Raw genomic sequence first — 15,616 nt, forward strand, 5'->3', positions numbered from 1 at the left:
GGTTCGACTGGTTCGATGTGATCGTGTAGGTTTAAAGACTCCGATCGTACAAACACATTGCAATCGAATCCATTGTAAATATTTATGTGCCTTTGTCCTGGTGATATCTCAGTGGTTTCTTCCTTTTTAAAAACGTATCGCAGCAGAGTTAAAAGCGAAAAAAAAACGTTCAAACGAAGGTCTTACAGTAATTTTAATCTGCAATATGGCCGTCAACACAAACGCCATGATCGCCAGGACATCGCTTAAAGTGAGTTTTTGTAACGGTTTTCAGACGCCAACCGTGGCCAGCAACGGATACAAGGCGACGTCGAAGAGGACGAGAAACACCAGTCCGAAAAACGGCTCTATCGCATGCATTTGATCTGGTTTGATTGTTCAGTCTAAGTAGTCCACACGGCCATTCATCAGCGTCGCTTGTAGCGTCCACTTGGAACCCTTAGGCAGAACGTAATCGACGTGGCACAACAATACAGATTTTGTATGTCAAAATTATAATTTACGGATCCTAAGGTCACGGTTATAACCAGTGGCTGAGTGAATAGCTACTTTATGAAACCACCCGTGTTTGAAATATACCAGTTATTGCATATCGACTCAGATTGTTATCATCAGTTACAAAATGGCTGCGTATAGGGGTATCACAAATATCAATTTTTCTTATCATCAGAAATACGCTAACAAAAGCTAACAAATTCAAAATTCCACGCATATATATTTGATTATTATTGGCTCCCTTTACGCTGCCATTTTAGTTTTTATCATAAAATATTTGATTGAGAAGGGGTATATGTGCAATAACCTTGTATATTTCAACCATGAATCTGGTGTGGCTGGTGTGGCTAGTGACGGCTGGTTATTGGTATCTTAACGGTAGATTCGTATATAAGCGATCCTTCTTAATACGAGAAAAATTGGTTTTAAATAGTAATTTTATAGAAAAAAAAGTTGAAATTTACCGATGTCTCTTCACTTAACTAGAGACGCACTTTATTACTATCTACATTTTTACATAAGGTAATAAGGAAAATTGATTGCCAAGAGCTCCTTTCCCTTATTCGTTTTGAAACAAACTTCAATAAAACTAAAAATAGAGATTTATTCTATCCCATCCCTTATAAAACAAACTATATGATAAATAGCTAGTCCCTCTAATGTCTTAGGGCTGTGGTTAATTTCATTACTTTTTATTATGTTTAGCATATCTCATTTTACATCATTTTTACATCATTCTTTGTTGTTACTCACCTATAAGTTTTTCTTTATTTTTATCTGTAACTGTACAATCTCAATGTGTATCTTGGATTCTAATTCTGTTATATCTATGTTATCTTTCTGTATTTTAGAGTTCACTACGACTTATAACTTTTACTGTGCTTTTGTTTATAATATGTTGTAGAACTTAAGTCCGTTTATATGAATGAATATATATATAAATAAATAAATATTATACCATACCATAAGTTCGCTAAGCGACCAAAACACCGGATACGCCGAGAACACGCAGATCACGTCCAGGACAGACCTCGTGTCCGATATCTCGGATTCGGTGTTCTGTCCCTTGGCGTTGTCCAGCCAGTGATCTTTGGACGGGACAGACGAAGTCATCTTCATGCGCAACGCGTACTTGAAAACCAAACGTAAATCGCGAGTTGAGACTATATAATATGTTATAGCTTTTAGTTATGTATACTAAAAACCTGGGTGTTTACCCATCCGGGAACTAACGACGTCAGCAGATGCTTGACCTCAGACCATGTTAGTGACCCAACTACCGAGCTATACCAGGCCTCTGATATGTATTAATTAAAACATGTTTAATATACAATACTTACAAAATGCAACCAAATGTCCTCGAGATGGCATCTTTTTGTGGTTTCTTCTTTAGTTACATGCTACTTCCAGATACAAATACTGCTGCATAAGACAATGTTGAAGTTGAAATTATCTATTTTTAAAAATTGGGACAAAATTACTCGATAATGACTTCATGGTGATTCTTTTAAAGTTTCTCTAAATATATAACAATTATACATTTCAAAAACGTTTTTATATTTTTTAATGGCATTACACATTTTTATTTCATAATCATAAGCAAAATATTTTTCAAAGAATTTTGTTTCATAAAAATGTATATTTAATCTAGTAATGTGTAGGTATTTAAAATGTCGATGAGTAATTATTATTCACAGTGTTCACATATATATTGCTCCAAAACTTTAGAATTACATTAAACTCATCTAGTCAACATTAAGTACCTACTCATAGTTATAAGTGCGATGTGTATTCCGAAATTCCCCCATCAGAATAATATTTATTTATATTTATTTATATATATATTTTACGCCAATCGGCAGTTAAACATAATATGAAATTAAAATTATGTTATGTTGCCATTTAAAAAAGTAAAATTATACAAAATATGTAGATACTTGCATAACGATAGAAAATAGTAAAAATAATACTTTTTCCGAAAATTTTGTTTCGCAACGACTTTAAATTATGTAAAATAGTATATTGTGTGGCGGGAAGTGAATGGACGAGGGCCGCATTTCACACAAGACTGAAAATGCCTTCCCACACGAGCCACACATACTATTTTTTGTCACGCCTCTGCGTTTATCGATCACGCCAAAAGACAAAGGTAATGCAGGGATCTATGCAACAACCACACTATTCTACGAAAGCAATATTTCATGAAAGAAACGATGTGGTTTTATTTATTTTAAGCGTCATGAATATAAGGCCGTGGTAAAGAGTCAGTGTTTGGTTGTGCAAGGGATACGCGTGATATTATGAGCGCACAGCAATTTTAGAGATTTCCATTTTACCGCCCGCTGGACGGAAAAAGGTCGCTTTCCAACGCTCCGACCGTCATCGAAAACCAAACTTTCGTCACAAAAAAGTTTTTTCCAAAATAGGTCGTATACTTTCGAGTTATCGATTGTTTAACTTTAAAAGAATCCCCTTGTATTTTATACCAATGGCAGTAAACATCAGCAAGGCCGGCACGCCGAAAGCCAACGGAAAACACGTGTCCCTGCCAAGACAGTGAACGTTTTGTCTCAGTTCGGGAGTCAAAAACGACGACATCAACGAGCCTACGTCAATGGCCATCGAGAACTTGGTGGCGTAGTGCAGCAGACGTTTCTCTTGTTCGGGCAGCTGGAATTGATTGCCGCCAAACGCGAAAACGCACGGTTTTATGCCGCCCGTGCCGACGGCTATTAAAAATAATCCAAACAGAGAGAAGATTCTACAAGAATAAAAACAGAAAAATATAATATCGACATTATTTTTTTAGCAACATAAGGTATTTCTCGTATAAAGGCACATACTACTGCGGAAACGAGAGGGCAAAGTGTTATCAGTTTGCCGTAGAAAATACGTTTTGAGAGAACGTTATCGGATATCACACGATACGCGTTTCTTGCAAGCTGCGAACGATCGCGATGTGATTAACGACATCGACTCGAAAGTTAGGTCGACGCACTTAAAATAATTGTGTCGTCCCGTTATATAGGTATATAATATAGTTGTACGGACTGAGCACATGTGGTCAAAGATTAATCTGAGTTTTTTGAAGGAATTTTTTTTTCTCTATTCTGGAAAGTACCGAGAAAAACGTATTCTACGTAGATAAAGAATACTTTTCGGGATTTAATATTGTATTATATCTAATGTAAAATCATAGTTTATTAACTTTTGAGCGTCTAGACTGAACATAATATAATCTGCCATCGAAGAACCGGTGAGCACTACTTCCAAACGCGTAAACCATCGACAAGGATAAAATCGTTCTGAAAAAAAAAATTGGTAAATTAGTTAATAATAAACGTTTGCAGCGATTAAGATTTATTTTTTATTTCACTGTGGTTGTCGAGTTGTCTTAGTTTAAACTAGCTAGTGACTTCTATAAAATAAAAAAAAAACTAGCTTACTTATATTTTCCCCAATAAGAGTCTGCCAGGATCGCACCAGGCAACGGCATAAAGTACGCCAAAAATACGAAACTGTGATAGGTTATTGTCGAATTGTCGCCATTAAATTGCAATATTGTTGTCAGAATCAAAACGACTAAAATAGATTATGGAATTGTTATTATAGATATCACTATGTAAAAATATTATGTTTAACTGCAGTTAAATCAAGCAATTTTGTCGACTCACTTTTCAATCCGTAATAGGTAAATCTTTCTCAAAATTCATCGAGTACGATTAACCATATGGACTTTGGGTATTTCTAAAAAATGGTTCAACATTTTAAATGCATTTTTAGTGAGCCAATACGCAAGGAGTTCATAACACGCAGTTAATATTTTTCATAATTTCAATCAAACACCGTTTGCAAATCATAGCTTAGTGCTATATATTAGTTAATTTATTATTTTAACGATAATTGTACATGCGTAATATGCGCATGCTTCTCTGGAATATAATATTTGTTCTCATTTTTTATTTGTGAAACGAATTCGGTAGGTGTAGAAACAACGAATAGTATGTATAGTTCTTGAAAGTAGCGATGAGCAAAATTTGTCTTAAACTCTCAGTGTTGTCTCTAAGAGCATATTACCGAGAGTACTATCGATGACAAATATAAGACCGACGCTGAAGAAAAAACACATTTACCTTTATTTAATATTATAATTAATATTTATTTATAAGAAAGAGGTATTATAAGAAATTGATATTGCATTAACTTTTATCGGTGTTCGAGGAAATTACGAGTTATTAAAACAAGATTAGAGATTATTGGAAACAATATAACCAAATATAGTCGCTTCATAGGTACCTGCAGCAATATTGAGCAATAACTTCGGAATAATTAGTTTATTTTCCCGAAACCTACACAGACGTTGAAAGTCACTGACACGATTATTTATAAATAAATGTCGACTCTGAATAGTATACCTACTTACAACAGGAAGTCATGATGTTGGGTATTATTTGATTGAGTATACGATTTTATTTCTTGAGTGGTTCGTAAGACTATTAGGTCTTAGGGTATTACTAGTCTATACGCCTCATACGTACATGTTACATCAATATTCAATATTCAAATATGATATGAAAAAAATTTTAAATTTAAATTAAATTATTGGAATTGTATTACTGTTTGAATTATATAAATATATTTGAAATATAATGCAACATTGAACTATATTTTATAAATCATAAAACTATATTACAAAATTTTAACCTTATAATAGGTAGGTATTTATATTTGTTTTTTTTATGAATTTCGTTAATAAATAAAGAACGTGCAAGGCCAAGACAGAATCTAAGATTAAGAATTAATGTAACCAAATCAAGACCGATATTGACCAAAATTTCACAGGCTTGGTTTTAGTCTCGTTTTGGTGATGAATTTATATCTAATATTATAATATCTTCATTTACTGTTTTTGTGTATAGTTACCTATTTAATGTATAAATACCGGAGAAGTCACATTGATGTATAGTGGGTGTCGAGTAGGAGGTCACTGAAATGGATTTGTTAAATTTAAATTCAATGACCAAAAGTCTCACCCGAAATAGGATTCTGAGCGGTGATGGCCTGTCATCCTTTATTTCTAAGGATATTTTATTGTATACTAGCTTATCCTGCGTTAGTGCGTTACTCGTAACAAAGTAAATGCCTGTGGATTTACACGTTTTCAAACTCCATTAAATGTGGACTTCTCCGATTTTTAACGCAGTTGTTTTAGCGTTTTGACCAAATATAATATACAGGTCTAAAATGATATAGATATATAATAATAACTGTTTTATTTTCAGGTTTGCGCCTAATATTTATTACCTACTTAAATAACATAAGTAGGACATTGTAAAAAAAATTGATGAGATAAAAATGAACCTATAATACAAATAGTATAAATTAATCGAAACAAAAACCATTTTTGATGGAATCACATAAAAAAATATCTGCGGTTTTTATAGTTATAAGTATAATATTATAGTAGTAATATACTTCAACTCACCAATTTTTTCTTTTCATCAGATATCATATCCATGTTGTGATGAAAAAAATGAATCTGCTGACTGCAATACTCAAAATTTTAAGCGAAAACCTAATGGATGTTTCAAATCAAAAATAATATGTAGTTATGTTGAGATGAACGGAGAAAGGAAATATTACATAGACAAGTTCATAATTATATACAGTACAACTTCCATATAACGGTCACCGAAGGGACTGTAAATAATGTCCGCTATTTAGAGGTGCCCGTCCTACAGAGGTAGGACAACACTAGGATAACACTCGACGGGACCAAAAAAATTTAACGTTACATAGAGGTGACCGTCCTATAGAGGTGACCATTAACGAAAGTTTTACTGTAGATTATAATTTGGCAAAATTGTTAATTTTTAATTAATTGATATTAATGTACCTAATAGAACCCCACGACTTTAACATGCACTGGTGGGCGTGGCTAAAGTGGTAGAGATTTCGGGAATGTTCTTATCGTTTTTAAATACCCGAAATTTAGTAACCATGGAGCATTGGTCGAGTGAACAGTTTGCTTTCGCGGTAAAAGCGTATTACAAAAGTAATGATATATGTAGTAGTAATGTGTGGCTAACCAAGGAAGCTAACCAAGGAAGGCATTTGCCTGACACAATCTTTAAAAAATTAAGTTTTTAAATATTATATAACATAAAATTCCACTTGTGTAATTTGTATTTGTTTGGCGAAAAATTAATAAAAAAAAAGTTTCCTATTTTTTTTTTTTTTCAAATCGTCGGATTTGACTGCCGCACCTGTATATGTCTATTAATTAACTAAAGTCAGAAAACCACAAAAAAAAAAAAAATGTTTAAGATTAAATAAATATGATTTAGTTATAATAGACCAATATTGTTTTAAAATAAATTATAAAGTATAAATACTTAAGGATAAGGTAATATAAAAACTGTACTGCGCACGTTCTGTTTATTTGCTCAAAAATACGGCTTCGAGCTGGATATACTGTCGTGTTTTGTAGAGTGATTCATCAATAATAATTTATTTTTTTGTGAAACAGTAAGATTTTTTACAGGGTGCATTATATTTTGCTTCTCAAAATTCTATTATATTATAATAGTTTGAATATGACCAATTGGTAAGTTTCACTTTTTTTTTGATTTTCTTTATTATTTTTGTTTTTACTAACGTTATCAATAATAGAGCTGTTCGATTAATTTTTTACCACTCGATTATTAATTTCACATTTTATCGATTATTTCGATTAATCGAAAATTAATAATCAAACCAAAATTCGATTTTATAATGACTAATAATTAATCGATCACCAATTTTTTCAATGACTGATTAACCGATTAATCGATTTTTTTTAATGAAGATTAGTGTGTTGGTGTAAAGTAAACACAGACCCACTCAAAATGGAATAGAGTACAAAATTCCCAAAGTGCTAAAAATAGAACCGTCAAAACAATGATTAATCATCTTGTTTATTCGAAAAATTCGATTAATTGATTAATCGGAAATTTGATTACTTGATTAATCGAATTTAGTTTATTTGGCGATTAATCGAATTTTATGAAAACTAAAATAATTGAAGAAAAAAAATAATCGTCGTAATAATCGATTAATCGAAATAATCGAACAGCCCTAATCAATAGCCACGTCTCCACCAGTCACCACCCTTCTTCTTTCTAACAAAAATAAAAAATGATTGAAATCAGACCATTATGCGATATGCGAGAGTTTTCAAGTTTTGCCTGTAAAGTGTAAATAGAACAAAAAATCTTTTTTTAATTTAATACTTCTGTCTAGTGGTGTTTTAATATTTTCGCACCTGCAGCCACTCTCAATAAACTCATCCCAAAGACTTTATGGCTCATACAGACTAAAAGACTTATAAGGTAGATGATCCAACTGCAGTACCGCAATCATATTATTAATGTCATTGACGACCATCACTAAGATCTAGAGAGGCGTCCTCATGATTGCAAATTGCCCGAATTTCGCCCCCTATTAAATAGACACAAACAGGCCCTTAAACCATTTTAGGATGACTAACTTTTGTCAGAAAATTAGTAGTTTTGCGTATATAATAAAGCGAGAATTAAAAATGATCATACTCACTCAAGAACCGAATTATCGCAAAAAACCTAAGTACATAATATTATAACGGTCTAAAATTATATTAATTTATAATAATAACTGTTTTATTTTCTGGAACCAATGGCAATTCTACACAAATAATTTTCATGAGCCAACAAATTCCTTCACCCGGTAAAAATTTTAAATATTGAAAAATTGTGTAATTGTGTCATTTATGTACTTTGGTTTAATATTTAATTCCTTCATGACTCATATGCATATCGGTCTAGCCAGTTTAGGTGTGTTTCCGCCCGCAAAAGTAAACAAAAATGTAAGTAACACAGATTTTTAATACGGTCAAATATTAGTGATTTTGAATAGTATATTTTCTTAAAAAAGTTGATATACAAATCAGACAGATTGCGCCACTAATGCTATTTTTCCTATTTCTTCGCTCAAGTTTCCGTGGTTGGGTAGATAAAATGCTAACCATCTATTTCGTAATGTGCTCTATAAATTAAACAAAAAAACTCTCTTGACAATTGGATTAGTGGTTACTAAGGGAACTCAATTTAAACTTAGGTAATTATTTCTTTTAAAGTTTAAACGTAGCCCTTAATTTCACAATTTTTTAATTCTTACACATGGAAAAAAACGGGAATAAAAAGTGTCCAATAAGATAAATAAATAAACACTCCCTGCAACAGATTTACAACTATGGAGACGCGGTAGCAGTGCATAATACGCGAGTGCAAATGTAAATATATGCTCACCGTCAGTCGTTTTAAATTCTAAGGTTAAGAATAATAAACGAACAGAAAGGTAATAATTTTATAATGAAAAATTTGGTTGTCCATGGCAACAAGATTGAATGTTTTTTCTCCTGTGTTACTACTTACCAAGGGCAACCGAAAATAAACAAAAAATATTCTACATTTCTACGAGTTATCTTGATTTCACATAATATTATTATTCGTTTTTTACACTTGACATAAAACAATAAATAAGTACCCAGTATAGTCGATTAATTTTCTGAGTATAATTAGTAATACTATTCCAACATTAAAATTGTTTATCGTTATATTATTATAAGATATTATAATATAACGATATTAAATTTAATCAAAAATGTTTCAATTGCAGGTGTAAAATGTTTACGGTTCTTAGTGTTACTCGTTAATATTTATATTTTAATTCACCAATTTATTATTTCGATCAGATATCATATATCCATTAAAAAAAAAATATGTAAGCAAATAATTTTTTAGCCACTTTATTATTAATCATAATGCATAGTTAATTAATTAATTAATTATAATTACCGAACTGAACGGTGAAAAATTGCGTGTTTAATCAACCATGGTGCGACCTCGAAAAAATTTTGTTATTTTTAACAATCACCCATTCTCTCTGATTTTGCTGTCATGTATAATCAAACCATTTGCAGTTCAACGCTTCTTTCGAGTCAATGAGACTTACAATGCTTTATCAAGTCAACGATTCTCATCACACACGGCAACGTTTACAGTAAAGTTGACAATGTCGCGTAAGAGATTAGTTTTCATAAGTACATTGGTAGATATGTATTTCGAATTGATTATAATACCTAATAATATATTATTGAGTGTAAGAATACTGAACGTTAAATGGGGTATTAAGGAAATTATGCTTTATTAGGCCGGTACTCAAAATAATCTTTTTTTAGCACCCAGTGTACGCATGAAGAAGTGTCTGACGATTAATCAATCGAAAAAAAAAAATGATTAATTTTCCAAATACTGGTGTATAAAATAAAATATCATGTTCTACAAAAAATTGTATTTTATCGAATTACAATTAATTTCTATCATTATTTTGGATGTAATGTAATTATCATAATAGGTATTATATTAAAATATTTCAAAGTTAATACTTTACTTTTACGTAAGACAATAGTAAGTAGGTATAGGTAGTATAGGTACTACCTTTGAATAATCTATACAAACAAAAAGTAGTGACTAAAACTATTCCATTATATTATAATATCGTATCAATTGTAAAAAAAATATTAATTTTCTAGATAAATCGTCTTTGTATAAAATAAAATAATATGTGCTATAAATAATTATATATTATAGAATTAAAATTAATTTCTTTTAAAACATACCATAAACATTATTGACGTAATGTAGTATGACCATGACATTATAATATTAAAATATTTCGATATTAATACTTCACTATTGCGTAAGACAATAATAATATAAAACACTAAAGTAAACGATTTTTAATATAATAGTAGGTAGGTAAGTAGGTACTAATACATTTTAATAGTGTATAAGAACAAAAAGTAGAGACTAAAATTACTCCATTGTATTATAATATCGTATCAATTGTAAAAAAATTTTAATTTTCTAGATAAATCGTCTTTGTATAAAATAAAATATATTCTATAAATAATTATATTTTATCGAATTAAAAATAATTTCTTTTAAAAAGTACCATAAACATTATTGATGTAATATAGTATGACCATAATATTATATTAAAATATTTCGATATTGATACTTTACTTTTACGTAAGGCAATAATATAAATACAACACTGAAGAAACAATTTTTAATACAATAGTAGATAAGTAGTTGATACTTCCTTTGAATAATGCGTAGGTACGAACAAAAAGTAGTGACTAAAATTATTATTCCATTATATATTATTATCTTGTTAACTTTAAAAAATAATTCATTTTTCGGATTCATTTTCGGCGTATAAAATACGTGTGTGCCACGACAGAAGTAAATACGCATAAATGAATATTTAACTTTGATTGGAATTACATTAAATCGAACTCGACGGGATGGTTGTTTACTGTCAAATAATGTAAACGTTCAATAATAGAGCGATAATAGTTTAGGCAAAACTATACCTAGGTAAGTGGTAACCAAGAACATACTGTAACGAAATATAAATAAAAGTTTATTTTTCACTCAAACGTACCACTCTGACCACTCTGATTCCGTCAATACCATTGCATTTATAATAGTCTATTATAAAATCAATAGTCAATACGCAGCAAAAATTACCTCGATTTGTATTATGACAAACTATTAAAATTTTTACAACATGTACGAAGAATCATTTTATAGTTATTTTATTTAGTTGATTAAATAATATTAATTAAGTTTAAAATTAAAAAAAAAAAAATGTATTAAACGGTCTGTGGTCGCCCGTGAAGTATTCACTTAATATAATAATAATAATAATTTATTTCACAAATAAGAATACAATGCATTTGAAAAACAAGACAATAGAGACAATATGCAACACTCCCTGTAAGCATATATAGCTTGTATTGGGAGCACTTCAATCAAATATGTTCTATTAAAGATATTATATTTTATCGAATTAAAGTAAATTTCTTTTAAAACGCACCGTTTCGTCATTACGGATGTAAAATGTAATTACTAATTATCACCATAATATCATATTAAAATATTTCGACGCTGATATTTTACTTTTAAGTGAGACGATATTACATACAACACTAAAGTAAACGATTTTTATCATAATAATACTGCTACCTTTGTATATTGTAGGTAGGTACACGCGGACGAATAGTAGTCACTAAAATTATTCCATTATGATATCTTTTATATTCCTGTGCAGCAGAAACACTATACTTGCCGTTTTTGCAAGACAGCGTTTTCGTTAATATTTTATGTCACATATTTTATTCAAACCGAAACGAGCTTGTATAGGTACAACAATGTGTGTTTAGGATACATCGGGTACCGTATGTTACAAACAGCACAAATATATCATATTATTATTATTATAAATGTAAAGTCGTCTCGCCGTCTCGCATAGATAATAATAATAAATACAATCTGTGTCCAGTCTTGTACGATAATATAATATTATAATATAATTCTCTAGTGCCGTCGACTTTCGTCGGACAAATAATAAAATACGCGCGATTGATGACGGATTCGCGTAGTTCCGCGCGGGACGTGTTATATTAATGACTCGAATCTTAAGGTACACGTACAAAAGTGACACACATAAGTCAATATAGGTATAATGAACACCGAACGTCAGTGGCGCAAGTAACGTAAGAGATTTCGGGTTCAATTTAAGCGGTTCGAGTACGGTTAGAATAATATAAGCGTTATACGAATCCGTACCCGGTAATTCTCAATTTTAAGATGGTCTACGAAAATTGGAATTTACCTACTGCCGAGAACGAGCTATATATGCGTTTACGCTGTCCGATTTCCCCGGAAATTTATGGTTTACGTGAAAACATTGACGTTGCGATCAATTTTTTTTTCAAAGCGATTTCCGTTCACTGTTCTACGGACTTTATTTACTGTTTGTTCATATTTTATATTATGGCGTATACACTATTGTTGTTTTATATATTATTAACGAGCTAATTTCTTATTTAAAAGTAGGTACTTTGTACTCTAAGATTAACTCACAATAATTAACAGCTGCCTGTAGCCAAATGTATAACTTACTGATACGTGAACATTTCGAAATACAATTTTCTATTCTTGTTTTATGTATGCCAATCATAGGTATTTGAATTCATATTTTATCATGATGTGCTACGTCTTGTAATGTTCCTTATAGTACTTTTTAATTTTTAAATAATATTTTTAATCAATTCAGTTTTAAGAATTCCGTGCTCTTATAATTAACTAAAAATTACTGGCTAAAAAGTTTATTACTAATAGTCAAGAAAGGTCCCTATAATAATAACCAATTCATGACCTATAATTGTTGTTTAGTACTCTCACACACTTTATTTAGTTACGAAAAAATTAGTGTTTTTTACAAGATTTTTATGTGTGCTTTACATTATTACATTATTTTCTGTAATTGAAAAACAAAAAAATCATTAATAATATTTGACTTCAGTCCAATATAAATATCCATTATTCATTCAATCTAAATTTAATTTTCAAAGTATTAAAATATTTGTTCGACGAAGTAAATTTGTTTTAAAGTACTACCTATGTGTTTAGTTAATATTAATATTAATATTAATACAACACTCAAGTAAGTCAGGTTAAGTATAACCCATTCTTTATTAGTTCTGTATGAACCTACACTATAATATTATTACGATCCTTACTTCCCTAAAAAAATTGGAATTTGTGGTGAAATCGACATATACCAGAATACACCTACATTATCACTTATCAGATTATCTAATTATGTGTGTCGCGGATTCGGTTTTTTTAGAACTAATATTATAACGAACCAAAAACTGAGCATGTTGCTATATTTAAATATTTTAATGAATACTGCTGAACAGAGATAATGACGGTAAAGTACAGTACACCATATGGTGTACAGCCATTAGCATCAAGAAAATATAAAATGCTTACAGCCTACAGGGGTGAAAATTAACTTCATTTGCCTTCGCAAGCATACAAAATACAGCTGATTCAATCTTCGCAATTTGAAAAAAAAAAAAAAACAGGTAAGTGAATGTCACTCTGCTGTACAGTAGATTACAAGTGGGTCATTGTATAATGGTTGTAACTTGTATTAGACTTGAATTCAATGATATAATATCATTGTATAAGAAAAACGATTCTGAGCGGAGACGGTTTGACAGTCTGGATATTTTATATTTTGTTATTATTTATTTTATCATGTAATTTGAATTAATATTAAAATATTATAATTTTTTATTCGTTTCTATGGTGATAAACAAAACGTTGGAAATTAAAATCCCAATTTTAGCGTTTTTTCGTAATTTTCCGGTTGTTTTTCCCGTGGCATTAAATAACTATTGAGAAAATCGGAAAATGACCTCTCTAATAATGTACCATCTTGATCCAATTTGCTAAAATATAAGGTACTATATGTTGAAATCAAAACACTCCTTCTGAAAGAAATTTTGTATACAGGATATAAAAAGAAAAAAAAAAGAAAATAAACACCATTATAAAAACAATAGCTTCCTCACTCCGCTCAGAATCTAATATAAGCGAAATTCTAAAATTACATAAAAAATATAATATTATTATATTGTTTAAAATATTCTACCGTTAATTCTTATTATATTTTTTCTAATTAAACCTAAATACAAGCATATTGTTATGAAAATGTATAACTTTTTATATAAATTAATTTATTATAATCGTATACATTTATTTGAAAACGTCTCTGCTTAATTGCTCAGAAAAAAAATTATGTTTTGATAACTTTTTCAATACTGATATACATTTGAAAAAAATTAATGTTGGTCGCGATTTGATACAAACTAATATTACTCTGTTATTATATCAAATTGATCTCATATATTTTGCATTTTATATTTTCACTTCAACAGTAGTAGTTTTAAAAAAAAAATAAATACTATTTACATTGTTATGTTTTGTAAGTTTTAAAATAATGTCAACTAATTTCCTGAAAATTGTTGAAACATTACAAATATATTCGAAGTGTTTAATGACGAATAATAAACAGTTTATTATTTATAAGCACTTCAAAGAAAATTGTTGAACTAAGCTACAGCTTCACCAAAGCGATGGTTTTAATAATAATAATAAATTTTTATACTAAATTATTAATATTTTACTTTGTTAAACAGTTTTAATCGATAAAAGAAGCTTTGAAAGTGTTTTATGAAATTATGAATAGGTATTAAAAATTAAAATTACTAAATTAGAAAATTAGAAAAAGTTTATGATATAAGTATTTTAATAAAATATTATCTTGGTATAGACAAATATTGTCGGGAGGTAAATTTATAGGAACCAAATGATCCATTTAACGCGTTAGACACTCATATTATTTCAAAAACTATTAAAGTACCACAATACTCCGCTCGTCAATGTTTTAAATACTTATAATTCATAAACTACTCGTCTTAATTAATGCGATTTGTATGTATCGAAATACCAAGAAATATATTCTGCTTTGGGATATGAAATTAAAACTGTTTAATATGTTGTCATTCAAAAAGGTAAAAAAATAAATGATAAATAATAATGATAAACATTTTTAAAATAGATAGGTATATTTTTTAAACATAATGTTTTTCAAAAACGTGAATACTTTTTAATGAGTGTTCTACATTAAAATGTGTCACCTGCAGGTACACTGATTGCCAGCATAGGAATTCGGTAATCATTGTTTCTTTCATTTTAATAATGCATAACTCACAATTCCCCGTTTATTTTTCTCTAAATTATATTCTGTCGTTTTAAAAACACTAAGCCGTCTTAAGAAATGTTTACTTAAACTTCTATAATCGAAATGCAGCTCATCGCAAGTAACTTTTAATGCTTATAAGTTTTCCACCACCTTATTTCCGGCTGAATATTGATGACCCATCACTAAAACTGAGACCGATCAACATTTTAAGATTAAAATATTATTATTCTCAATTTATAAATTATATTCGTTTGCATTAAAATTTTATTTAAATGTTAAAATATACAAATGAGTGAGCGTTAAATGAAATATAGTTTTTTTTTTTTAGACGTTAACTGTCAATTAGCAATTTCAAAATTTAAAACTTACTTGTCGGAGTACAAAAATACATTACGCCTATATTATGTATCTGTTT

At 29.7% G+C, this 15,616-nt stretch overlaps 1 pseudogene; it reads right to left on the bottom strand.

Annotated features, from left to right (window-relative positions):
- On the bottom strand, nucleotides 1-9,899 carry LOC103309173 (annotated as a pseudogene).
- Nucleotides 9,900-15,616: the final 5,717 nt, after the last annotated feature.

This window comes from Acyrthosiphon pisum, chromosome A2 (assembly GCF_005508785.2).
Source record: "Acyrthosiphon pisum isolate AL4f chromosome A2, pea_aphid_22Mar2018_4r6ur, whole genome shotgun sequence".
Taxonomy (NCBI): Eukaryota; Metazoa; Arthropoda; class Insecta; order Hemiptera; family Aphididae; genus Acyrthosiphon; species Acyrthosiphon pisum.